This window comes from Podarcis gaigeae (assembly GCF_964106915.1).
Source record: "Podarcis gaigeae genome assembly, chromosome: W".
In the NCBI taxonomy this organism is placed as follows: domain Eukaryota; kingdom Metazoa; phylum Chordata; class Lepidosauria; order Squamata; family Lacertidae; genus Podarcis; species Podarcis gaigeae.
The window spans coordinates 29073618-29099958 of NC_139695.1; the positions used below are offsets into that span (position 1 = coordinate 29073618).

General features: G+C 47.2%; 3 long non-coding RNA genes across 3 annotated transcripts in view; 1 reads left to right on the plus strand and 2 right to left on the minus strand.

Moving 5' to 3' along the window:
* The window catches only part of LOC310836093, a 382060-nt gene that overhangs the window by 203838 nt on the left and 151881 nt on the right, over positions 1-26341 (plus strand). The gene's annotated exons all lie outside the window — the stretch shown is intronic.
* LOC310836100 overlaps positions 1-26341 on the minus strand; it is a 267356-nt gene that overhangs the window by 182222 nt on the left and 58793 nt on the right. The window lies entirely within an intron of this gene.
* LOC310836076 lies at positions 18178-21515 on the minus strand. The gene is made up of 3 exons (XR_014559849.1): positions 21305-21515; positions 20102-20213; positions 18178-18236 (listed from the first exon to the last, which is right to left on the minus strand). It is a non-coding gene; the product is annotated as an uncharacterized lncRNA (long non-coding RNA).

Consider the following 26341-nt stretch of genomic DNA (forward strand, 5'->3'; position numbering starts at 1 on the left):
TGTCAATGAACTCCCTTAACTCCTGCATCTCCCTGTCAGACATGGCGTACAGTTTGCCCACTGGCAGCTGGGCTCCTGGGAGTAGGTTAATTTGACAGTCAAAGGGTCTGTGCGGGGGCAGTCTATCTGCTTCTCTCTCGCTGAAGACGTTGCCCAGGTCGGCGTATTGTTGTGGTATTTCTCCCTTTTTTTCCACCTCCATCCCTGCCAGAGTGGCCATGGCTTCCCCCTGAGTTTCCCTTCCCTTGCAGTGTTCTAGGCAATGAGCTGACCCAAAAGAGACTATCCGCTGGTGCCATCCCACTAGCGGGTCATGCAGCGCCAGCCAGCTCATTCCCAATATGATGGGCGCTCCTCCCAGTGTGGCCACATGAAACGCAATCACTTCCGTGTGCCTGGCCACCTTCATTATCATGGGAACAGTCTGTTGGTTCACTTCTCCTCCCAGCAGTTCCCTCCCATCAATCGTTGTCACCTGCAAAGGGTTACTTAAAGGGAGCGTCTGTATCTGGTGTTCAGCTGCAAACTCCTTACTCATGAAATTACAGGAGCTGCCTGAGTCTAATAGAGCTTTTACCTTTAGCGGATGTCCATTGGGTAGCTCTAGCAACACCTCCATGACTAGAGCTGCTCTTGGGGGTTCAGGCTTGGGCACGTTCACTGATCCTGGGTCTGGCTGCTGTGCCCTGATGCTGGCAGCCAGGCGTTGGCTTTTACCTGCTCCTTACCCCCCTCCTCCTCACTCCCAACAGCTCCCGCCATCCCTTCCTTTGAGGGCAGACTCTGGCAAAGCGGTTTTCGAGTCATCCGAAGATGAGGAGGATTCTTTCCAGGGGTTCCCAACCTCACCACCCAGAGAGGAGGGGGAAACGGGGGGTGAGGGGGGTCCTGGAGGGGAGGTGGATGTCAGGGAACTGCCATCGGAAAGTCAGGTGGTGGAAGGGCTCAAGGAGGCTAAGAGACCCTCAGATGCTGAGGAAGAAACCAGCAGGGGGAGAGGGAGAGTTCCTGCAGAAACTCAGGTGGAGGGATGGCTCCAAGATGCTTCCAGTGAGAACAGCGGGGAGGGCTCAGGACCTCCGCTGGGGACGCCCACTCCGCGCAGGAAACTGTCACGCAGAGAATCCAGACGTAGAGTTTCCGTTAAGGAACTCTTATGTTGGCGTAAATTCTGGAAGCGTCCACTGACGGATTCTGCCAGCGATTGAGGGAGTCATGCTTTGAGGGCTCCCGTAAAGGCAGAGCTTTGAGACCTATGCAAAGCTCTGAGGGATTCAGCTTTTACGCACAAGCAGCTCATTATCCCATCACAAGGGGTTTAGTGACATTACAGGAATGGCTGGAGGAAGGAAAAATCCAGGCTGAATTGGACAGAGTATGTGTCCTTTTGGGAAAGTTACAAGGCCAATCTGATGTTTTGGCTACAAATGTTACAACTCTGGACTTATCAGGTTCAACAATGTTCTTTACTGCTAAGGACTTGAAACAAGGAGCCTATCCAATTGAACAAATAGAGAAAATGGAGAGCTTTGACAATATTGAGCAGGTGACAGATGCCCCTGAAGAAAAGGAAGGAGAAGCTGAAACTTTGCAGAAGTTAAAGGAGAGCAGCATTTTGAAGCCTGACATGATGACAAAAAAGGAAAATAAAAATCTGATGTGGAGAGCCTGGCCTGAATTGGAGGTGGAAGCTGGAGCTTGGGGGACATTTGGACTTGAAAGGAGTATAAAACAAGATTTGAAGTACCCCGTAAGCTTTATCTTTAAATATGGAGGTCTGGCTGGTAGAAATATGGATCCTGTTGGGCCGGAGCTTCTTCGAGATTTGGAGTTTAACATTAAAGACTACCAAAAAAACCGGCAGAGAGGAACTGAGAGAGAATTGAGAGCCTCGGACGTGAGATCTCCAGGCTAAAGAGTATATTGGGACTGATGGATTTTTGTTGGGGACTGAAACCGGGAAAAGGGTGGGTGGAGTTTGGGAATCCAAAGGGTATATAAAGATAGTTTGTTTTATTTTTACTTTGCTTTGCTATTGGTATGGAAATGGGGAAAGACGTGGAAGGGAAATTTTCAGTCGACTTTAGGAAAAATGTTTAAGAAAAAATAAGGAGGTATAAATATTGATGTGTAAATTTGGTTAAGTTAAAATTGATCTTTTAAAATGGTCTAAATTAAATGAAAATAAGGTCTGTAAATATAAATTGAGGAAATGGAAGAAAGAAGAAAAGTTAAATAATAATATGTTAGAATAAATTAAATTAAGTTAAAATGGAGAAGTAAACTAAGGATTTGCTGAGCCAATAATTTAAATTGGAATACAAGAAGGGGAGGTGTGAGGAGGTCTGAGAAACAAGTCAAAAGAAAATAAGTATTTGAACTGTCAGGTGTTTTTAATTGTTGTTTTTTAAGTTTTGTATTTTTGTATTTTTTTGTTTATTTTTGTTTTTGTTGTTATATGTTTGGTCCTTTTTGAAAATGCTAATAAATATTCATTAAAAAAAAGATAAGGAGAAATAAAGATAATAATATTATGGAAATAAATAAACAAATAAGAGAGAAAGAAAAAGACCTAGTGAAAAACCCAAAGAATGAAGATATCCTCCAACAAATAAAGAATTTACAAGCCCACCTATCAAATTTAATAAATAGGGAAGTAGAGAAAAAAATTATATGGACGAAACAAAGATATTTTGAACTGGCAAATAAACCGGGTAGGATGCTGGCATGGTTTATCAAAGAAAGACAGGTAGAAAGAGTAATAAATAGAATTATTGACGAAGAAAAGGAAATCATTGACCCAAAACAAATTAAAGAAAGTTTTATTAAAAGAGGAAAAGAAAATTCAAAAATACCTATCAGAAAATAGACTACCAGATATAGAAGAAGAATATGCAATATTAAATTCAAATATTGAACTTGAAGAGATTAAAAAAGTGATTAAAAATATGAAGGAGGGGAAATGCCTGGACCAGACGGAATCTCAGTAACATATTATAAAAAATTAGAGGAAATAATAACACCCAAATTGTAATTAATTATGAATGAAATTTTAGATAAAGGAGAAATACTGTGCTGGTCCAGGGGGGAGGTTACCGTGGGGCGAGGTCCAGGACCTGAGTTGAGAGTCGGCAGACAGTCCTTCTCGGGCGAAGCGGGGTCCACAGCGAGAAGCCGGGCAAGGACAGGAACTCTGGGGGAACAGGACTGGATGCTGGCCAAAACAGCTCTTCAACGACGTTGCTCCCGCAACCTGGGACCGGGCTGACTGGCCTTTATCTTCTCTGAGGCCAGGGGCAGTCCCGGCCCCAGGAGACCCGCCTCTCCTGGCCTTAAGGCGAGCACTCCTCCTGGGAGAAACCAGTTCCCTTCGCCTCTCTGCCCTGAGCCTCTGCAGTTCAGGAGAGGCTGAAGTGTTACTGGACCCAGGGGAAGACTCACCTGTAGGCACTGAGTCCTCAACCACCTCCGGAGCCAGAGTGGATTCACCTGGTGCCTGCTCCTGAGGATCCGACACAGGTGTAGGCGCTTCAGAATCAAGGCCCTGCCCCAGTTCAGCCGGCCCTGGAGGCGGGGAATCATGTGCAGGCTGGGATTCCTCCGGTTCAGCCTCTGAATCGGATTCCCAGGCCATCACACCATCCCCCCTCCCAGGCCCCCCCTCAATCGAGGGTCTGGACCCGGCTTGCTGGGGTACGCCGCATGGAAATCTCAGAGGCAGGCAGGCGTGTGGACGTTGGCTGCTGGTTCCCAGGAATGGTCCTCCAGTCCATACCCCTTCCAGTCTTTGAGATACTGCAGCTTTCCCCTGCGGTATCGGGAGTCCAGAATGTGTTCCACCTCGTACTAAGGCTCCCCCTGAACCAAAACTGGCTGCATTCGGGGACGGTTCGGGTGGAACTCGTCGGGTGAGGCCACTGGACTCAGAAGGGACCTGTGGAATACCGGGTGAACCTTCAGGGTTGCGGGAAACCGGAGAAGGAATGCCACAGGCGAGACCTGGTCCACGATAGGAAACGGGCCGGTGAAACGGGCGTCCAGCATCCGCGAAGGTAGAGAGGGGTGGAAGTGGCGAGTGGAGAGCCATACCAGGTCACCGACGTGGAGTTCCGGCCCCACCTGGCGGTGGCGGTCGGCCTGGGCCTTGTACGCCTCCTTGGCCTGGCGCAGTTGCTCCATCAATAGCTGTTGCTGGGACTGGAGCTCCTGAAGCCACTCCGTCACCACAGGGACCGCGGATGCCGGCAGCACATCCGGAAACAGCCGTGGATGATAACCGTAACTGGCCTGGAACGGGGTCTGCTGGGTGGACGCATTCACCGCGTTGTTGTAGGCGAACTCCGCCAATGCTAGGTGGTCGACCCAGTCATCCTGCTGGTAGCTACAGTAACACCGGAGGTACTGCTCCAGCACCGCGTTCGCCCGTTCCGTCTGGCCATCGGTCTGTGGGTGGTAGGCTGATGAGAGACAGACCTCTGTCCCGAGGGTCTGGTGCAATGCTCACCAGAAACGGGATGTGAACTAGACGCCCTGGTCGGAAACCACACACTCAGGTAGGCCATGCAGGCGGAAGACATGCTGAAGGTACAGCTGAGCGGTTTCCTTAGCTGTGGGTACGGATGGGCAAGGAGCACAGTGTACCATCTTAGTGAAATGGTCGGAGAAAACTAGAAGGCAGGTACAGCCACGAGACGGGGGTAAGTCCACTGCAAAGTCCAGCGAAACCGTGTGCCAAGGACGTGGTGGGACTGGCAACGGCTGAAGTAGGCCGGGGGGTCGCCCGGTAGGGCCCTTGGCCCGCTGGCAGACATCACAACCAGCGACGTAGCGAGCCACGTCAGCCTTCAGGCGGGGCCACCAAAACTCACGGCTTACCAGATGGGTGGTCCGATACCGCCCAAAGTGTCCCACTGCTGGGGCATCATGGGTCTTCCGGAGAACCTCAGCCTGCAGTGGCCCTGGCGGGATGTACAGGCGACCGTGGTGCAGCAGAAGGCCCTGATGCAAGACCAGCCCCGGATACTGAGGGCATGACCCTTTGGCCAGTTCCCGGAGTCGTTCCTGGTCCCAAGCGTCGACCCGCTGCTCTTCCCGCACCCGAGCCTGCAGTGGCTCAGCCTCCTGGGTGGCCAGGAATGCAGCCGGTGGTAGGATCGTGGTGGGTACTGCTTGCTGTACCGTGTCAGCGTTGTCTTCAGGGCATCTGCCTTCTGGTTTTGGGAGCTAGGGATGTAGCGGATTCGGAACTGGAACCGGGAAAAGAACAACGCCCACCGGATCTGTCTTTGGTTCAGCTTGCGGGTGGTCTGGAGGTAGTCCAGGTTCCGGTGGTCGGTTCTCACCTCCACCGGATGTCGTGCCCCCTCAAGATGGTGGCGCCAGACCTCAAAGGCCACCTTGATGGCCAGTAGTTCCCGCTCCCACACAGTATAGTTACGCTCCGCTGGAAGGAGCTGGCGGGAATAGAAGGCGCAGGGTAAGAGTGGTGCATCAGGTCCGTACTGCTGAGACAAGACAGCACCGAGAGCCGTACTGGAGGCGTCGGTCTCTACCACAAAGGGTTGAGAGGGATCAGGATGTTGCAAGATCGGCGCTCTCTGGAAACAGGCCTTCAACCCCTGAAACGCCTCCTCTGCCTCCTTGTCCCAGGAAAACGGCGTCTTGGGGCGCAGTAGCCGGGTCAACGGGGTGGTGCGATGAGCATAATCTGCAATGAAGGTCCGGTAATAGTTGGCGAACCCCAGGAATCGCTGTAGGTCCTTGCGGTTCCGAGGTGCCGCCCATTCCCGAACCGCTGCCACCTTCCCAGGATCCATCTGCACCCCATCTGGAGAGAGTCGGTTACCAAGGAAGTCCACTGACCGCTGATGGAACTCGCACTTGCTGAGCTTCGCATACAGGCGGTGCTCTCGCAAGCGCTGCAGCACGGTCCGGACATGACCCTCGTGGCGAGCCGGGTCACGGAAGAAAACCAGAATGTCATCCAAGTACACCACCACGTACTTGTCTAGCAAGTCCTGGAACACGTGGTTGATGTACCGTTGGAACACAGCGGGCGCGTTGCACAATCCGAAGGGCATAACCAGGTATTCGAACTGCCCGTACCGGGTCCCGAATGCTGTCTTCCACTCATCCCCGGCTCGGATCCGAATTAAATTGTAGGCCCCCCGGAGGTCTAGCTTGGTGAACACCTGCGCCCCTTGCACCCGCTCCAGCAACTCCAAAATAAGGGGCAAGGGGTACCGGTCTGGGATGGTAATCTTGTTCAGGGCCCTGTAATCATGGCAAAGGCGAAGCTCCCCACATTTCTTCTTAACGAAGAGCACTGGCGCAGCGGTGGGCAAGGTAGAAGGCCTAATGAAACCACGCTCCAGGTTCTTGCGCAGGAAGTCCTGCAAAGCTTCACGCTTTGGCTCTGTTAGAGAGTATAAGCGACTTACCGGCAGGGGCGCTCCGGGCTGGAGGTCTATGCTGCAGTTAAAAGACCGATGCGGCGGCAGCTGGTCTGCCCCCCGTTCCTCGAACACGTCTTGGTAGTCCCGGTACTCGGTGGGGAGCGTGGATGCAGCCTCCTCAGTGGGTGCGGCTGCTAGCATCTCGGACCGAGCATGGGGACATGGGTCTGGGAAGTGCACAGTCTGATTGACCCAGTCAATCTGAACATTGTGAGCCTCCAGCCAGTCCATCCCGAGCACCAGGGGGAACCGGGGCATGGAGGCAATGTCCAAAGTTCGCACCTCCCGGTGCTGCTGGAGACACAGGACCAAGGGCTGGGTCTCCCGAGTGACGGCACCCGAACGCAGGAGCCGTCTGTCAATTGCCTCCACCTGTACCGGTTCTGGCTTGTTCTGAAGTGGCACCTGATGAGCGGCAAAGGCAGCGTCCATATAGGAGCGGGTTGCCCCCAAATCTACCAGAGCGTGGGTAAGAATCCAGGGCCCACCTGGAGGGTAGAGACGCACTGGAACCATGAGATGTCGCAATTCCACTGGTGAGGGCCCCTCTTGCATGGTTTGGGACCCCAGGTTGCTAGGGCCTTCGGCTACCGAGGTTGGTGGTTTCCTGCGACTGGCATCTTCTCGGGACAGGATCGGGCGTAATGTCCACTCCCACCGCAGTAAAGACACGGGTTCCCCTCCCAACGCCGCATCTTCTCCGAGGGGGAGAGGCGAGGTCGCGCAGCCCCGAGCTGCGTTGGCTCGTCCGGCAACTCGGCTGCGGGCGTGGACCTGCTGGGAAGGACTGGAGCCAGGAGACGGGGGTGCTGGCGGTCTCGGGCCTGGCAACGGTCCTCCAACCGATCCTCTATCTGCAGGCTCCGCTGGGCGTCCATCATGGCCAACTGGTCCAGTATCTCATCCGACAGTCCCTCAAGATACTGGTCCCGAAGTGCAGAGTCATTCCAAGACAAGTCTTGCGCCAACAGCCGAAATTCCATGGTGTAGGAGGCCGCAGTGGACTTGCCCTGTTTCAAACGCCTAATTGCCCAGTTGGCTTGACTCTCCTTCTGGGGGTTGCTGAATGCGGCCTCCAAATGGTTGCAAAACCCCATATAGTCTGTCAGCAAGGGGGAGTCTTGCCTGAGCAGCGGCAATGCCCACTTGGCTGCCTGGTCCTTTAACAAATTTATGATCAAAACATGTGAAAGCTTAAATTTAGGTAAAAGATTTATGAATGGAATTCAAGCAATCTACAAAAAACAAACAGCTAAATTAATCCTAAACAACGAAATTACAGAAGAATTCGACATCGAGAGAGGGACGCGACAGGGATGTCCTTTATCCCCACTCCTATTTATAACAATATTAGAAACTCTATTAATAGCTCTGAGAAAGGATGAAGAAATAAAGGGCATATGTCTTGGGACACAGTGTTATAAAGTAAGAGCATTTGCAGACGATGTGATCATTACAACCGAAACACCAAAAGAAAGTATAAATAAAGCATCGGAAAGAATGAAAGAATTTGGTGAAGTAGCAGGATTCAAATTGAACAAAGATAAATCAAAATTGATAACTAAACATATAGGCGAGAAAGGAAAAAAGGAATTAGAAGAAATAAGAGGACTAAAAATAGAAAATAAAGCGAACTACTTAGGGATATGGATTACAAATAAAAATACAAATTTATTTAAGGATAATTATATTAAAAAATGGAAAGAAATTAAAGGAAGTATGGACAAATGGGGAAAATTAAAACTATCATTAGGAGGAAGAATATCTATGATTAAAATGATGATACTCCCCAAAATTCTACTTTTATTCCAAACAATTCCAATTGTAATAGGAACTAAATATTTTATAAGCTGGCAAAGAGACCTTGCAAATTTTATATGGCAGGGGGGAAAAGCAAGGATAAAATCAGAAGTAATGATGGGCCCAAAAGAAAGTGAAGGATTTGCAGTGCCAGATTTAAGGAAGTATTCTGAGGCAGTGTGTTGGTGCTGGATAAAAAAATGGATATTATTAAAAGATAATGAAGTCCTAACATTAGAGGGCTGGGACAAAATATATGGATGGCACGGCTACTTATTCTATGATAAAAAAGAACAACACAAAAAAATTACAAACCACATAGTAAGAAAGGCTCTATTGGATGTCTGGGAAAGAACAAAAGGAAAAATTATTGAGAAAACTCCCCAATGGGTTTCGCCAGTGGAAGCAAATACAACATTAAAGAGTAATGTAAAAGAGACTTGGCCAACATATAAGGAAATATTAGAGGAAGCAGATGGAAATATTAAATTAAAAACTTACGAACAATTACAAACATTTAGAATAAATTGGTTACAATATTATCAATTAAAAGCAACTTATGAAAAAGACATAAAAAGGGGGGGATTTGAAAATAAAACCTCAAAATTCGAAAAGGAAATACTACAGAGCGATCAAAAAATACTTGCAAAAATGTATAGACTATTAATGAAAACCACCCTAGAACAAGAGACGAAAGGGGAAAACATGTTAAAATGGGAGCACGATTTGGGATATGAGATAGAGCTGGAAAGATGGAAAACTTTTTGGGAGGAAAATATAAATTTTACTGCTTGTGATTTATTAAGGGAGAATTTCAGAAAAATGCACCACAGATGGTACCTAACCCCTGACAGATTGTCAAAAATAAATAAAAGGAACAACAACAAATGTTGGAAATGTAACAGAACAAAAGGTACATTATATCACATGTGGTGGACTTGCCCAAAGATTAAAATCTTTTGGGACATGATCCATGACGAAATAAAAAAATTGATAAGGACATCACATAAAAAAAGGCAGAGGCATATTTATTAGGAATCTTAGATAAAGATATCCCCAAAGAGAAAATTAACTTATTTCTATACGCGACAACAGCGACAAGAATTTTGATTGCTAGCTATTGGAAAGAGGAAAGCATCCCAACAAAAAGAGAATGGTTGGGGAAACTTTGCGAGTACTTGGAATTAGCAAAATTGACAGATATAATAAGGAGAAAATCCAAAACTATGGTTATGAAGCAATGGGAGTGTTTAAATGATTATTTAGAAAACCAGGGCTCAACTACAAAAATCTGGTTGTGTTTAGAATAATCTTGTGCGTAATATAAAAAAGTGAGACATTAAGGAAACCCAAAGGGAAAATATGAAGAACAGAGGCTCTGAAGAACGGATTATTAAAAACGCGTGAGGTAAACGGTGGAAGTCGTTTTTTTCTTTTTTTTTCTTTTTCTTTTTCTTTTTTCCCTTTTTTCTTTTTTCTTTCAAAAGAAACAATTTGTTTAAGGTAGATAAGGACAAGACGAAATTATACAATTGAATGTGAGTGATGAGAAATGGCTATGTATTGTGAGTACTTATCTACTTTAAAAAAATTTTCATATATGACCTTTTTTTTACTTTTTTATTCTCTTTTTGTTCCCTTTTTCTTTATGCTGATATCTTACATTTCATTTCACTGTGTTATCATGAATAGCATTTTATAGAGGTATAAATAACTGTAAATATGGGGGACGTCCGGGTTGGCGCCTGCAGCAATGGCTGAATTCCTCTGATCGGGAGGAATTTGCTTCGTGGAAATCGGGGTCTGGCCACCACACCCACTAAAAATCACAGGCGGGAGAAGCCTGTGAACGTGGGATTCGGCTGGCACCTTTTGTGCCTCCCCTACTCGTGGGGAAACCCGGTTTCGGGGATCCGGAGCGACGTGGGGTGAGTGGCGCAGTGCTTCAAATTGACTGCTTCTTTTACGGAGTGAAGCCGCATTGCTGTTGCCGGAGAGCGCTGACTTTTTCCTGTGGACAATTTGATCTTAAAACAACTACCCGTGAGTAGAACAGAAAATTGGATTTTTAAACGTCTTAATTTGGCACCAAAACGGGGAGGTTTCAAACAGGAAGTCCGCCTTCCCCTTTTGTAAATAGACTGAAGCAAAGAGGCTGCAAGCTAAAGTCTTGGAAAGCCTTCCGTAAAGGATTAAACTTCATCGGCTAAAATCATTAAACCCCCCTTGGAGGCAGGAGAAGAGGGGGGACATTTTGGATCGTGTAAGCCTGCAGGAGAGAGTGAAGAAAGTCAAATTACCACCACTCTGAACCTGGAAACGGGCTGCTAGTAAGACTGACGTTTTGGAAATGCTCATTGCCTTTTATGATTGAATTTAGAGAAAGTCAGATTTTGAGGATTGGAGCCTTGCTTGGACTGGAGAAGGAAAGTTGGATAGATCCCCTCATGCAGGGATTTACTGACCTTTGGGACCTGGACTTGCGTCAGGAGGAGACTGGAGTTGTGGGGACCTCCAGATTTGGAGGAATTTTGAAACACGTCCTGAAATATCTTTTGGATCTTAGTTTTAACTATGGAGATTTGGCTGAACTGTCGAGAAGGAATAAAAACATTGCTAGGTGGGTGCTTCCCCGAGATCTACTCTTCAGCATCAAAGGAAGGAAAATAAGAACAAGATCAGTAGAAGACAAAGTAAAGTGCATGTATAAATATGAAGAAGACTTGCAGAAGGGACTTGGCAAAGAGTTAAGAGCCTCGGACAGAAGATCACCAGGTTGATGGACTATATGGAATTGACGGAAATGACTGGCAGAATCCGAGACCAGGGAGAAGAGACGGTGGAAGAAGATTGGAAAAGGTTTAAAGACTATCTATGGAAATAATGTAAAATTAATGAGTGTTAGAAAAATGTTGGAATGAAATTATATGGCTTTAGTAGTAATGTTATAAGGAATTAAGCCTAAATAAGTATTATAGTATTAATTGGAAATAAGGTTAAAATATGTTAAGATAACTATATGGCAGAAAATAGAGAAAGATGGAAAGGATTTGCTGAAATAATTAATAGAAATGGAATACAAAAAGGGAGGTGAGAGGAGGTCGATGAAACAAGGGAATGAAAGAGAGGGTATTGAAATGGTATGATGTGTGTTTTTGAATTGTTTTTGCTCTGTCTTGTTTTGTTTAATGTGTTAATGTTGTGTCGTGTATTGTTTATATATTGTACTGTATTGTTTTTTCTTTCTTTTGCTTTTTCTCTTCTTTTTTCTTTTCTCCTTTTTGTAAGGTTTAAAAGTAATAAATATTATTTTTTTTAAAAAATAACTGTAAATATGAAAAGAGACAAAATATTCTCTAATTCCTTTTCCTTGGATAGATGTATTTGTTTTTCTCTTTTGTATTTTCTTTTGTTGTGATTATGTATGTATTTTAACTTGTATTGAATAAAATTATCTATTAAAAAAAAAGCCGAGGACCTAAATCAGCCAAAGGAAAATGACACCCTTCCTACCCACGCAAAAATGCAACTTTCATTGGTCTGTTTGCTACTGGACGTGGGTTTGTTTTTTTCTTTTGGTTTAAGAAGCGAAGCAATAGCTCATTTGCTTGCGAGTGCGGGAGTCTGCAATTCTTGGTGTTCCAGGGCTTTTTGCAAGTTGGAGTTGCCTCCAGTCCACCCTGGATGTAAGAACAGTCCTTCTGGATTAGACCAATGGATGATCTAGTCCAGCACCTTGTTCCCCATAGTTGCCCAGCAGAGGCTCACAACAAGCCCATAAGCAGGACCTGAGTGCAGTGGCCCTCTCCCACTCATATTCCCAAGCAGGGCCGGACCTCTGATGAGCCAGAGTGAGGCAGCTGCCTCAGGCGGCCGATGCTGAGGTGAGGGGATTGAGCTGGGAGTGCCCTGTGGCCTGGCCTGTACCCCTACGTTAGCAGACTGCTCTCAAGTGCCGGGAAAGCTCCTGTCCTTTCCAAAGTACTTGGAAGAAGATTCAACAGTCAATCCAATTGGCTTCGGTACAGGAAAGATTTTGGGGTGTTTTACTCTTTTGGATGTTTCAATTTGCTGGCAGCGCCCAGAATGGCTGGGGCAACCCAGTCCGATGGACAGCATAGAAATCTCAAGGTTGAATTTGTCTGATTTCCTTTCAGAGCCATTCAAGTTGGTACTTTTCAGCACCTAGGGGTGTAGTGGCATCTGGACCATGGACCTCTCAGCTGGTGACTTGTGGGAGTCAGTCTGCAGCTCACCACACCTCGGCCAGTGGGATGTATCACCAGAGATTACAGAACCCCAGCCGAGTCTTCAGAGATGTCCTGCTCTCAGCAGAACAGCTTCTTCCAGAGCAGTGGCGGAGCAGGGTGTCATCCTGCGGGGGGCGGGGGACATTCACTGGTGGCTTGGGAAGCTGGGAGTCGTGGGTGGGCGCTCCCGGCTGGAGGAGGCAGGCAGGGGAGAGGACGGGAAGGAGGCAGGTGAGCAAAGAACGGAGGGGGGCAGGAAGGGGAGAGGAAGGAAGCGGGATCGGTGGGTGCGCCTTTCATTCTGCCTGGAAGACCAGCGCCTACAGCTGGACTACCATGTGGATTGAAAGGGTCACTTTGGGGGCAGCGCTGCAAATGCAGAAGGGATCTTGGCCGGTTTCTAAACAGGGAAAGTGAGTTTCCCTCTGACAAACGCTTTCTGCCTCCCCTCTGCAAAGCTCCACATGTTTTCACCCCACCCTGTCCTCAGCCAACCCCCCACTTAGAAGCCACTCTTGGGTTATTGACTTCTGTGTGCTTGTGTATCTGTGTCTCCCGTGTGGGGTTCCTCTCTGCGTAAAGTCTTCAAGCTGTGCCTGTGTGCGCCTGACAAATCGGCCCCATTGCCTTTCCCTCGTCAAAATTTATCTTTCCCCCCACCTCCAGTCTCCGTTGTTGTGTGTCCTGGCTGAGAGGAAAAACAGAAGACGGGGGGCCATCGGTCAGGGATAGTCTACTTGAGATTCCTGCATTGCCCCAGGGGGTTGGCTTGATGACCCTCAGGGGTCCCTTCCAGCTCCACTCTTCTCTGGTGCAGGCAGGCTTGTGCAGAGCTTTAGGTACAAGTTGGGTGCAAGGGGTGCAGCCCATCTTATGCACCGCCGGCTCGGGAAGAAGTCCCACTGATCATGATGAGACTCGCAGGCGAGTAGATTGCTGCTGTGCAGGCCTGCTGTTGAAATCAATGTTTTCCTTTTCAGAGCATGGTGAAATCCCCATGACTAAAACCTCCCCTTCCGTAGTTTCTGTCAGGAGTTCAGCCTACACTCGAGTAGCAACCTGGCAGAGACACGTGCCCGACTGGCATGTTCCCTCCCTCCTGGTCGATCGTTTGGGAGCTTCATAAGCTTTCTTCAGCCCGAACATCACAGCGACCGCTGCCAAGCGACACCGGCACACTTAGGGATCCGCAGAGTTTGTGCATCATGCGTGACAGACCTCAGCAACTCAGCATTTTGGCTAATCAACTTTATTTACATGTAAACACACACACGGAGCACTGCAACATGGCTCCCTCTCTCTCGAGCATCAGACAGCAAAGAGAAAAAGAACAAAGGACAATAGTCCCACTTCACGGAACACAGGAACACAAACATCCTGTCGCTGTCAGTTCCCACTCTGTGGAGTCAAAACATAGACAACAATCCCATGACTGCAATCATGGAGCTGGAATTCTCACAGTTTCAAGCGCTACCACAGGTTCCGCAGAATATCTGTACTGCATGGTTTAGTGTGGCAGCACCTGCCCTTTGGAACTCCCCGCCTCTTGCAACAAAGCACGTGCCTTTGCTAGACGCTTTTCAGGCACCTGCTAAAAGCATTCTTGTTGAGGCAAGCATACCTAGAAGCTTAGGAAGTTGAAGTAATTTTCATCTCTTTTAATATCTTAGCTTTTGTATGTTTTAAAATAGGATTGTTGATTTTTCTTGATTTTACTGCTGTGGTGGCTTTTTTGTTTTTTGTTTTGGTAAACCACTTTGCAGGCTTTTAAAAATAAATTTTATTAAATAAAGAAGCAATACATAGAACTAAGAATAGAAATATATAGGAAAATATATATTGCCCCCCCCCCCCATTTTCTTTATTTTTCCTTCTCCACCTGCTGCTCCTCCTCCTCCTCCTCGTGTTCCTCACCTGAAGGAAAAGCCAAAGAACCACCATGAACATTGGTGCCTGGTATGTGCAACCATATGCTCTATTTTTATTCTTTTTGGCAGGAAAATGGGCATACAAGGAGGCAGCAAACCTCTGCTACTGGCCTCTGGTCTCCTGCGCATGGGGTGGGGGTGGGGGGGAGGCCACCCCTTCCACACAGCGAAGGCGACCCTGGCATGGCTACCAGCTGCCCACAAAGGCGCACTGAACTGGGCTCCAGACTGTGGTGGGACTCCCCTAAGCCCCAGCCAACATGGCCAGCGCTCATCAGGGATGATGGGACTTGAAACCCAACATCATTGGGAGGGAGGGCCATGTGAAGACAGGATTCTCAAAAATACCTCTGGCTTGCGGCTCCTGGAGTGTTGCTGGCCACGCCTGGAGTTTCTCTTCAAGCTCCCGGAGCTTCACACGCAATGCTTGAGCTTCCTTAAATACTGTTTCAGCTCCATGCCACACCTCAGCCAAAAGAGCTGTAATCACTGAGAAAAAGAAGGGAGCATCTGTGCATGTCATTCCGGTCAAGTTGCACCAAAGTGGGACTTGTTCATCTGAGCTCCACAGGCTTTTTTTCTAATTGTTTGACTGGGGTTGTTTGTTGGTTTTTCTTTAATTTGGGGCAAGGCCTTTTTATGTGCCCTTTCAATCCTCAAGAGCCAGCACTGTAAATCAGTTTTAAGGGAGTCTTACAACCACAGCTGCCGCCACCCCCCAACATCATCAGCAGTTACACATACAGGCTTTTAAAACCTATTTAATATCTTTTTTAAAAAGTTAACCTTGTAATTCCTAAATCATTTTAAACACTTTGAAATACTTTCTAAAATTCTGCTTTTTAACATTTATGTAAATGATGTAATAAAGGAACCCAAATGGCCAGATATTTCCCTGTTTCAGTTTTATCCCATAATGTATCCATTTTGCTACATGCCAACCATACGGTGTTGTTAGCACAAACATTCTGAGTGTCTGCACATCATTCTGAGCGTCTGCACATGCGCGAGCAGCGAAACCTGGAAGTAACCCATTCCGTTACTTCCGGGTCACCGCAGGACGCAACCTGAAAAGACGTAACCTGAACCGAGCGGAAGAAGAGGTATGACTGTATTTGAGGATTTGCTTCTCTGATAGGAGTACTGGGTCTCATCAGATGACAGCCTCGGCCTTGAAAGCATCAAGATCTGCACAAGCAATTCTTAGCTTTACCAGAACTGAAGGCGGCAATGGGATTGCCCCTGCTCCGAGAAGATATACAGTGGTACCTCGGAAGTCAAACGGAATCCATGCCAGAAGTCCGTTTGACTTCCAAAACATTCGGAAACCAAGGCGCGGCTTCTGATTGGCTGCAGGAGCTTCCTGCACTCAATCCGATGTTGTGGAAGCCCCGTCGGACATTTGGGCTCCAAAGAACATTCACAAACCGGAACACTCACTTCCGGGTTTGTGGCGTCCGGGAGCCAAAACATTCGAGTCGCAAGGCGTTTGGGATCCAAGGTACGACTGTATTGGTAAGGCGCCCCCACAGGTAACATGGGGGGGGGGGAGGAGAATGATAGGAGGGGATCGGGAGAGACAGGGAAGCCCGGAGGGAACGCCCCACCTAGCCCAGCTCCGACCCCAAGCCAATATCACCAGCGGCTGGAGCAAAAGAGCAGAGGAACCGCGCACCGGGGACCGGCTGGGGGCTAGAAGAACGCGGCGTGGACCCTCCCCTGCCAGTGCAGCAAAAACCATGCTTTATTTTATTTAGTTTATTTTCAGTCCATTTCTTATCCGTATTTTAAAGCCCTATGAACCCAGGTAGGCGGCCTGAACCATTGGAGCCCATTTCCTGGAATCGCCGTCTCAGCCCCAATCTAGGGACCTGACACCAAGCCCTGGGGGTCCCACAGGAGAATTCAAACTGCCCCTTTTTCTTGTTCCCTTCTCTCTCTCTCTCTCTCTCTCTCTCTCTCTCTCTCTCTCTCTCTCTCCCTCCTCCTTCTTCTTTAGTTATACACACAACCCTCCCTTTTTTATTAATACATTATTACTCATTATTCATCCATTTCTATTCACTTCTTACTCATTTACTCATTTTCATTATTATTACTTATTTTTCTCTTTTTTTAAAAAAAAGTTTTTTAAATTTCTCATTAAATAATTCTATATATATATCTACTTTTCCATCCCCACTCCCCCCTTTTTCTATTGACTTATTACAATGGTTTTTTTCTTTTCCTTCTCTTTTCTGAAAAAACAAACAAACAAACTATTTTCAATAGGATTTTTGTGTTTTCTTTTTCTTTCTTTCTTCTTTTTCTCTCTATCACTTTTCTCTCTTCCTTATCTTTTCTTTTCCATCTTGTCTTTTGTCTCACACTACAACTTGAACCACCACAGTGACTTTTGATTTTTAAATAGAATTCCATTAGCCTTTACATTTTTAACTTTGGACTCTTATCTGCAAACTCCCAACCCCACCTCCCCACCTTAACACTGGGAGGGCCATGTCCCCGGAATTTGTGAAGACAGGATTCTCAAAAATACCTCTTCCTTGCGGATCCTGGAGTATTGCAGGCAACGCCTGGAGTTTTTCTACAGGCTCCTGGACCTTCATAGGCAATGCTTGATCATCCTTAAGTACTGTTTCCGCCCCCGTCTTAGGGCTATTGGGCGCCTTCTTTGGTATTTCAACATCCTGGAGAGGACAGACACTTCCTGCTAGACATTTACTCCAGACATTTACAGAAGGCACAGAGGCACTGGTTGAAGAAGTTGGGAATGAGCAGACAGTGCTATTGCTGAGAAGGAGCTCCACCCCAGGGTGCTAAAGAGCTCTTTCCCTAGCCTGCAGGTGCCAGAAGGCCAAGCGCTGGTGTTGCAGTGGTGGTACTTCAGAGGAGCATGAGAAAAGGCTGCTCTGGATTCTGGGTATATAAATGGCCTTGCCTGAAGCTGTGGATTGTGCTCTGCATTAGCAGAGACGCTCTACTTAGTTGCAAATGAAGCACATTTCAGTCATTATAGAAACCGGTGTTTCCATGCATGCTTGTTCAGGAACTCTGTGAACTAGACAGCCGCTGTTCTAAACTGGCCCTTTTTCTGGCAGGTTAAACAATTAAAGTTGACTTGATTCACTTCATCCGCCAACTACCCTTCTAAGCAAGCAGGGCAATTACAAATAAAAGGCTCTCCAACCGTGCACTATCCCTATCTGCAAGCGAGCTCTCCCACAAAGTGGTGGGGGGGGGGGACAGGGGATCCCCTCTGCTGTGCTTTGCCTCAACGCCCCAAAGACAAGCCGTCCAGCTGGAGAAAAGGGGGGAGGGGTGTACGCCACAGGAACGGCCAAGAACGCTGTTTTTTGCTCAGCAATGAGGCCTTAAAGCAGACAGACCTTCCTCTGGGTCTCTTCTCTCTCGGGTCGGGCTCTCCCTCTCCTCAGCGGCGGCGGCTGCAGCAAGGTCGGGGCACCCCCCCCCCCCAGGCAGCGGATTGGCTGGCTGGAACTGGCTGGAATGTCCCCGGATTTAATTAATGTCCCCGGAGGTAGTCGGGACCTCCGATGCTGCTTGCTGCCATGGCGTCAGCCATGTTGCAGCGCAGGAAGTCCCCAGGCGTACATCCGGGGACATTCCGGGGAAACATTTCTGCCGGGGACAGATGGCTGAATCCGGGGACTCTCCCTGGCAACCGGGGATGCCTGGTAAGCCTCCTTCTGGCCTTACCTGAGCAGCAAGTGCAGCTTGCCCTGGATCACCGTGGATCCCTTCAGCTGCCATCAAGCTCCCAGGTGTGGATCTGTTGTCCTGACCTGATTTTTAAATAGAATTCCATTAGCCTTTACATTTTTAACTTTGGACTCTTATCTGCAAACCCGCAGCCCCACCTCCCCACCTTAACACTGGGAGGGCCATGTCCCCGGAATTTGTGAAGACAGGATTCTCAAAAATACCTCTGGCTTGCGGCTCCTGGAGTGTTGCTGGCAACGCCTGGAGTTTCTGAAATACTGTTTCAGCTGCATGCCACACCTCAGCCAAAAGAGCTGCTATTACTCAAAAAAAGTTATAAAAGTTTTTTTTTTAATTTCTCATTAAAGAATTCTATATATATATCTACTTTCCCATCCCCACTTCCCCCCTTTTCTATTTACTTATTACAATGGTTTTTTTCCCTTTTCCTTCTCTTTTCTGAACAAACAAACTATTTTCAGTAGGATTTTTTGTGTTATCTTTTTCTTTCTTTCTTCTTTTTCTCTCTATCTCTTTTCTCTGTTCCTTATGTTTTCATTTCCATCTTGTCTTTTGTCTGACACTATAACTTGAACCACCACAGCGACTTTTGATTTTTAAATAGAATTCCATTAGCCTTTACATTTTTAACTTTGGACTCTTATCTGCAAACTCCCAACCCCACCTCCCCACCTTAACACTGGGAGGGCCATGTCCCCGGAATTTGTGAAGACAGGATTCTCAAAAATACCTCTTCCTTGCGGCTCCTGGAGTATTGCTGGCAACAGCTGGAGTTTTTCTTCAAGCTCCTGGACCTTCATACGCAATGCTTGATCATCCTTAAGTACTGTTTCCGCCCCCGTCTTAGGGCTATTGGGCGCCTTCTTCAGTATTTCAACATCCTGGAGAGGACAGACACTTCCTGCTAGACATTTACTCCAGACATTTACAGAAGGCACAGAGGCACTGGTTGAAGAAGTTGGGAATGAGCAGACAGTGCTATTGCTGAGAAGGAGCTCCACCCCAGGGTGCTAAAGAGCTCTTTCCCTAGCCTGCAGGTGCCAGAAGGCCAAGCGCTGGTGTTGCAGTGGTGGTACCTCAGAGGAGTATGAGAAAAGGCTGCTCTGGATTCTGGGTATATAAATGGCGGATTGGCTGGCTGGAACTGGCTGGAATGTCCCCAGATTTAATTAATGTCCCCGGATGTAGTCGGGACCTCCGATGCTGCTTGCTGCCATGGCGTCAGCCATGTTGCAGCGCAGGAAGTCCCCAGGCGTACATCCGGGGACATTCCGGGGACACATTTCTGCCGGGGACAGATTGCTGAATCCAGGGACTCTCCCTGGCAACCGGGGACGCCTGGTAAGCCTCCTTCTGGCCTTACCTGAGCAGCAAGTGCAGCTTGCCCTGGATCCCCGTGGATCCCTTCAGCTGCCATCAAGCTCCCAGGTGTGGATCTCTTGTCCTGACCTGAATACAAAAGAAGTGATTTTACATCTCCATTCCAACACGAAACCCAGAGCCTGGCTTCATGCTCCCCCTCATCTGGAATATGGTCACTTCCAGCCCCCTCCCAGCCCAAGGATCTCCTAGTAGAGGACTGCTTGTATGACAGAGAGGTTTTCTGTGGAGTGCTGCCTCCCTCTGCTGGTGCAAGCTGTTTCTCCAGCAGAAAAATGCTTCCTGGTAGATTGGAAGTGGCCACCCCTCTTTCCCGAACCCATTCCATATGCATCCCGACCCCAACTATCAGGATTTGCCATCTGGCCTGACTCTACAGTGCTGCTGATACACAAGACAGTCAATAGCCTGCCACTCACTAACCTAACTGCAGCCTTGCAGGAAAAGAATATAAGAGTAGCCAGAGGTTTTGTAGTCCAGCCTATTCACATAAGCAGACCAGTCCCCTGCAGCGCACACCCTCCTACTCAAAACCAAGTCAGCTCACCGCCATAAACTGGGCCTCTTTCTCCTGCTTCACTTCTGAGATATTTCAGGGCAGGCTGGATTAAAGTCGGCTCACATTCCTGGCAAGGCTGTTTTCGTCCACGGAGTTTGTTCTATGAGACACATGAGCCAAATAGCCAAGGAGACAGTTTTTTAGCTGCCTGTCATTCATACACTTTATACTGAAAGGATTTCAGGGGCAGATGCTCTTTTTCTGCATGGAGGGTGGGGGTTTCCAAAGGGGCACTATTCAGACCTGCATTCATGGCTTATGAATCGTAGTCGTGTGACAACTGCACATCATGCTGATGTGTTGAAGGGCTGATGTTGCACTTCCAGGTAGAAGAGCTCGTTGGAGTTCTTATTTTTAGAGTATTTACCTGCAAACTATTATGTGGGAATCTCAAGGTACTTTACAACTAGGTCCGAAAATAGGCAAACATTGAAATGCAGCAGAATAAACAGGCCTACAGTAAAAAAATATCCTTCAAAGCCCATATGGGCTGGCAGCAGCATCCCCCCAAGTCCATGATGGATAAACACTTTCCCCACATGGAGCAGAATTGCACCCATGTTGGCAAAGGCCTCCTTTCTAGAAGGGGGAGCAGAGGCTGCCCCCACCCACTGCTCTCTTCTCCCAGGCATCTGAAGAGACAAACGGCTCCCCTTCTCTACCTGTGTGCCACAAGCCTGAATTGCAAGACAGTTCCCACTTTGGGGCAACAGGGAACAAACATGCAGAGGACGAGTTCTGAGGCTCCCCCAACAAAGCCATTTCCCTGGGCCCACCTGCCAGCCTGCTGCTGGCTGGCTGCCCACCCACAGGAAAGCGGCACGATCCTCCCCACCAACAGGACATAACAAGAAGATGGGGACGATAACATAGGACTTCCTAACTTGTGAGTTCTGATGAGCCGCTGTTGCTTCCCCAGTTTAAAGGATGGCGGCTCAGGTGAGCCATTAAGCTAGAAGGAGGGAAAGGATCGACCCCGGGATGGGCTGTCTGCCTTGCTTTTGCCTTCCACCTCACGACATCCTTCCCCAGCCTGGTGCACTCCAGGTGTTCTGGGGCTCCATCTCTCACCAGGCCCAGGCGGTATGGCCAGGGGTCAGGGATGGGGGCAGTTGTCCAAAGCAGCTGGAGAGACTCAAGGAGGGCATTGCAGCCTCAAAGCCCTTTCCCTACCTCTCAATCTGGACTTACCTGGCCTTGCCCCTGGCCGCCTTTAGCCAGATCAGCTGTGCTCGGAGCTGGGACAGACCCCTCTGGAGACTTAGAGGCAGAGGAAACAGCCTGGGTCCCCTGGAGAGCACTCTCAAAGGAGATGCCCGCAAAGCAGATCACACTTTTCCTACTCCCAGACTGCAGGCTAGAGAACGTCGCTGCACGCTGGTGACCCATTCCCTGGGTGGTGCACTGGGAAGAAGAAACCTCACCCAGAGATGGGAGGAAAGCACTTTGGCCAGTGCCATGGGGCCTTTCTTCGGCAAGCTGCTCGGGGACCTGCAATGGAGCACTGCCCAAGGAGGAGGAAATGTGGGAGGCCTGCTGGGAAGGCTGCTGGGACCCCGACTGTTCCTGGCTAAGGGAAGCAGCTCTTCCAGTGGTATCTCTGGGAACAGAGGGCATCGAAGTGAGCTGGCAATGAGAAGGCTCAGCCAGGTGGGAGCCGGAGGTCTCTGGGGTCGCACCCAGGGATTCGTTGGGCGAACTTTTCTTCTCCATTCTGTGGACACGAAGGCAAGTCTTCTGACCACGGTACCAGCTGGTTTCAAAGGCTATTTTTTATGAAAGCTTGAAAAACAAAGAAAACACAAAATACAGAAATCAGTGTCAGATATCAAGCATTTTGAAAACATAAAAATGGAAAGAAACAGAAGACGAAAAGCTTTTTTCTTTGTTGCAAAGTAATTCCCAAGAATAAGCCCAGAGTAGGTAGGCCTTTTTACTCCTGGGGAAATCACCGGCAATTTCATGCCAAATGCAGCAGAGGGAAGGGGCACAGGAGCTGCTATGAAACAGACGATCCTCCAGTATCTCTGACTTCCGGGTTAGCGCCATCGGTAATGGCGGAATTCCTCTGACTAGGAGGAATTTGCTCTGTGGGAACCGGGTCTGACCGCCACGGCGTAGGCGGAGACCCCTCAAAAATCACAGGCGGGTGAAGCCTGCGAACGTGGGATTCGGCGGGCACCTTTTGCACCACCCCAACTCGCGGGGAAACCTGACTTCGGGGCTCCGGAGCGAAGCGGGGTGAGCGGCATGGTGCTGTGAATCGACTGCTTTTTCCACGGAGCGAAGCCGCACAGCCGTTGCCGGAGAGCGCTGACTTTTTCCTGTGGACAATTTGATCTTAAAAGCAACTACCCGTGAGTAGGATAAATCGGAAATTTTTAAAAGGAAAAAAGACCTAATTTGGTACCGAAGCGGGGAGGCTCAAATAAGAAGTCCGCCTTCCGCTTTTGTAAATACATCAAAGCAAAGATGCTGCAAGCTAAAGTCTTGGAAAGCCGATCGGAAAGGACTAAATTTCCAACACAAAAAAAATAGTGAAACCCCCCCCCCCTTGGAAGCAGGAGAAGAGGGGGGGGAGTTTTGGACTATATGTACCTGCAAGAGAGAGGGAAGGAAGCTAAAATTCCACCGCTCAGAACCTGGGAACGGGCTGCCAATAGGATAATAAGACTGCCGTACTTTGAAATGCGTACTGTTTGTGAATAGACCACTCGCTGACAGCTAGCTGAGTAAGAGAGATACATTGTTTTTAGCTGTCCTCTTCTGATCTTAAAAAGGAGGAAAAGTAACTGAAAATTGAAACTAACTTTCTTATTTGAGCTGGGTTTTAAAAGGTGTTATTTTGGATTAAAACAAGTAGAGACTGCAACTGTTTCCCCCTAGAGGAAGTTTCTGAAATTGTTACAACAGTTAGATCAGGGAAAGTTTCCACTTGTAAGATAAACTGTGTGGCTGTGGGATTGACCTTGGATTTTTTGTTTAAGTGTTATAGCAGATGGGAAAGAAAAAGTAGATTCGTCACTCCCAGACAAAACAACAAGGTCTGGGAAGTCTTGGCAGAGAAGAGCATCAGCATCCGGCCTTTCTGCTTCATCTGCGGCCATACTAACACAATCTAAGCCAAGAGGAATGTCATCAGAAGAAGCTCTAGCGCTTGCATTGAGTAAGATAAATGACTCATTGGAACAGCTTAATAAAAAAGCAGATGCAACAAATGCAAAAGTGGATGCTGCAACTACTAAAATTGATTTAAATACAGAAAGTATAAATAGTTTGGGACAAAAGGTGAATACTAATACAGAAACCATTGAGAAATTGTTACAGGAATCTACTTCAATCCGACAGACCACAGAGGAAGCCAGGGAAAAAGTTGCTGCCGTGGAAGTTAAGATAACACAACTGGAAACAAAGAGAGTCCCAGACCTACAGAGGCAACTTGAGGACCACAAGTCAACGCTTTCTATGATCGAACCTAAGGAAAAACAGACAAATTTGAGGATCAGAGCTGTGCCTGAATTGGAGAAGGACAGTTTGATAGACTTTCTCACACAGGAATTTGCAGATTTTGGGGATTTGGATTTGGACCAAGAATAATTTAAAATCGTGAGTGCTTTTAAACTTGGAAGAGGAGGGAAGAAGAATAGAGTAAGAGACTGTTTGATTACCCTCCGATCTAAAGAAGAGAGAGATAAAATTCTGGGTTTGCACTATCAGAAGACCTTGGCAATACAGCAGTCAAGAGTGGAAATATTCAAAGATATCCTGAAACATCTTTTGGACCTTAGGTCCAATTACGGAGATCTGGGTGTCCTGCTGAGAATGAATAAAATTATCTTCAGGTGGGAATTTCCCCAAGGCCTATCCTTTAGTTTTAAAGGAAGAAAGATAAAAATAAGATCAGTAGAGGATAAAGAAAGGTTTCTGAAAAATCACAAAGAAGATCTGCAGAAAGAACTTGGAAAAGAGCCAGGAGCATTGGACAGAAGATCACCAGATAGAGGACTAGAACAAAAAGCATTGGACAGAAAATCACCAAAAAGAGGAATACTGGACATAGCAAGACTACCTTTTGGACTGGACTGTCCAGTGAAATTGATACCAACACCACCGACAGAACAAGAGCAAGCACTTGGTGCAGTTGGAGGAAAATCAGAGTAACTACATCATGGCACTGCAAGTATTAAGCTGGAATGTTAATGGACTGAACACCCCGCGAAAAAGGCGAAGAGTCTTTCATTTATTAAAAAAAGAACAATTGGACTTGATTTGTCTACAAGAAACACACATGATAAGGCTACACAGGAAGGTATTGAGCAATAAAAGACTGGGCCATGAATTTATTTCATCAGACAAAGTTAAAAAAAGAGGAGTAGTAATTTATGCAAAGGAGAGCCTATCACCGAAATTTATATTTAAAGATGACCAAGGAAGATTTGTTGCAATTGAAATTCAATCACAAGGAGAGAAATTCTTGATAGTAGGCATTTATGCACCAAACAAGGGAAAATCAGAATTTTTTAAGAAGTTACATGAGACTCTGATGGACTATATGGATTACAATATGATTTTGATGGGGGACATGAATGGAGTGGTGTCTACAAATATGGACAAGGCACAGAGACAGGTAGTTACTAAGGATGGTAGACTACCAAAAACCTTTTTCGACATGACTGACAATATGGATTTAGTTGACATCTGGAGAATGAAGAACCCCTTGGGAAGAGAGGGCCAAAATGACATGGACAAGAATTGACCAAATTTGGGTAACTAGAGGGCTGGCTCCGAAGACTAGAAAAGTGGAAATCTGCCCTAAAACTTGCTCCGACCATAATGCTGTGAAGATGAAAATGAAACTAACACCAATTGGTTCCTTTAGATGGAGGATGAATGACACTTTGTTTAGGAACGAAGAAGTGACCAAGAAGGCCCAAGAAACCTTGAGAGACTATTTTGAGACAAATATGAACACTACTGTTGAAAAAAGAGTAATCTGGGATGCAAGTAAAGCGGTTATGAGAGGAATTTTGATACAACAGAATGCAATTAAGAAGAGAGCTCAAAATGAGAAAAAAGATAAGATTCTGGAGAGAATAAAGGAAGGAGAGAAGAAACTGAGAGCGAAACCAAAATTGCAGGAGATTCTGAAAGAGATAAAGTTATATCAAGTACAATATATGAAAATGATGAACCAGGAAATAGAATGGAAAATTAAACAGATGAGACAAAAGACATTTGAATCGACAAATAAATGTGGAAAACTACTGGCTTGGCAAATGAAAAAAAGACAAAAACCCAATACTATTACGAATTTGGAAGTGGAAGGAAAGAATATACAGAATCCAGTGGAGATCAGAAAGTGCTTCCAGAGGTACTTTAAACAATTATATACACAAGAGACGCAGAAAGAAATTGACATTGATCGATTTTTGAAAACAAATGGACTACAAAAAATCTCTCAAGAAAATAAGCTAATGTTGAATTACAAAATAACGGAGCAGGAGGTAGAAGGTGCCATTCAGAACATGCAATTGGGTAAAACTCCAGGACCGGATGGTTTGACTTCAAGATATTATAGATCCTTGAAAAAATGGTTAGTGCGACCTTTGAAGGAAGTTTGCAATGAAATATTGGAAGGGGAAAAGGCACCAGAGTCATGGAAGGAAGCTTATATTACACTTATACCGAAAACAGTCTGAGAAGACACAGCTTTAGGACTACCGCCCCATATCTTTGCTCAATGAGGATTATGTGATGGGATGATGAGCTGCTTGTGCGTTAAAGCTTAGTCCCTCAGAGCTTGGGCATGGTTCTTAAACTCTGCCTTAAGCGGAGCCCCCTTAAACATGACTCCCTCAATCGCTAGCAGAATCCGACAGTGGGCGTTTGCGGAATCTGCTCCAACATAAAAGTTCCTTAACGGAAACACGTCTTCAGGATTCTCGGTGAGACAGTTTCCGGCGAGGAGTGGGTGTACCTATGGGGGGTCCTGAGACTTCTCCACTGTTTTCACTGGCAGTCTCTCGGAGCCCTCCCTCCGACTCACTTTCTCTCTGAGCTCTTTCCCTCCCCCTGCTGGTACCTTCCTCTGCTGCTGAGTCTCTCTTAGCGTCTGAGAGCCCTTCCACCGCCTGCCTTTCCGATGGCAGTTCCCTGACATCCACCTCCCCTCCAGGGCCCCCTTCACCCCCTCCCGCCCCCTCCTCTACGGGCGGTGAGGGCGAAAAA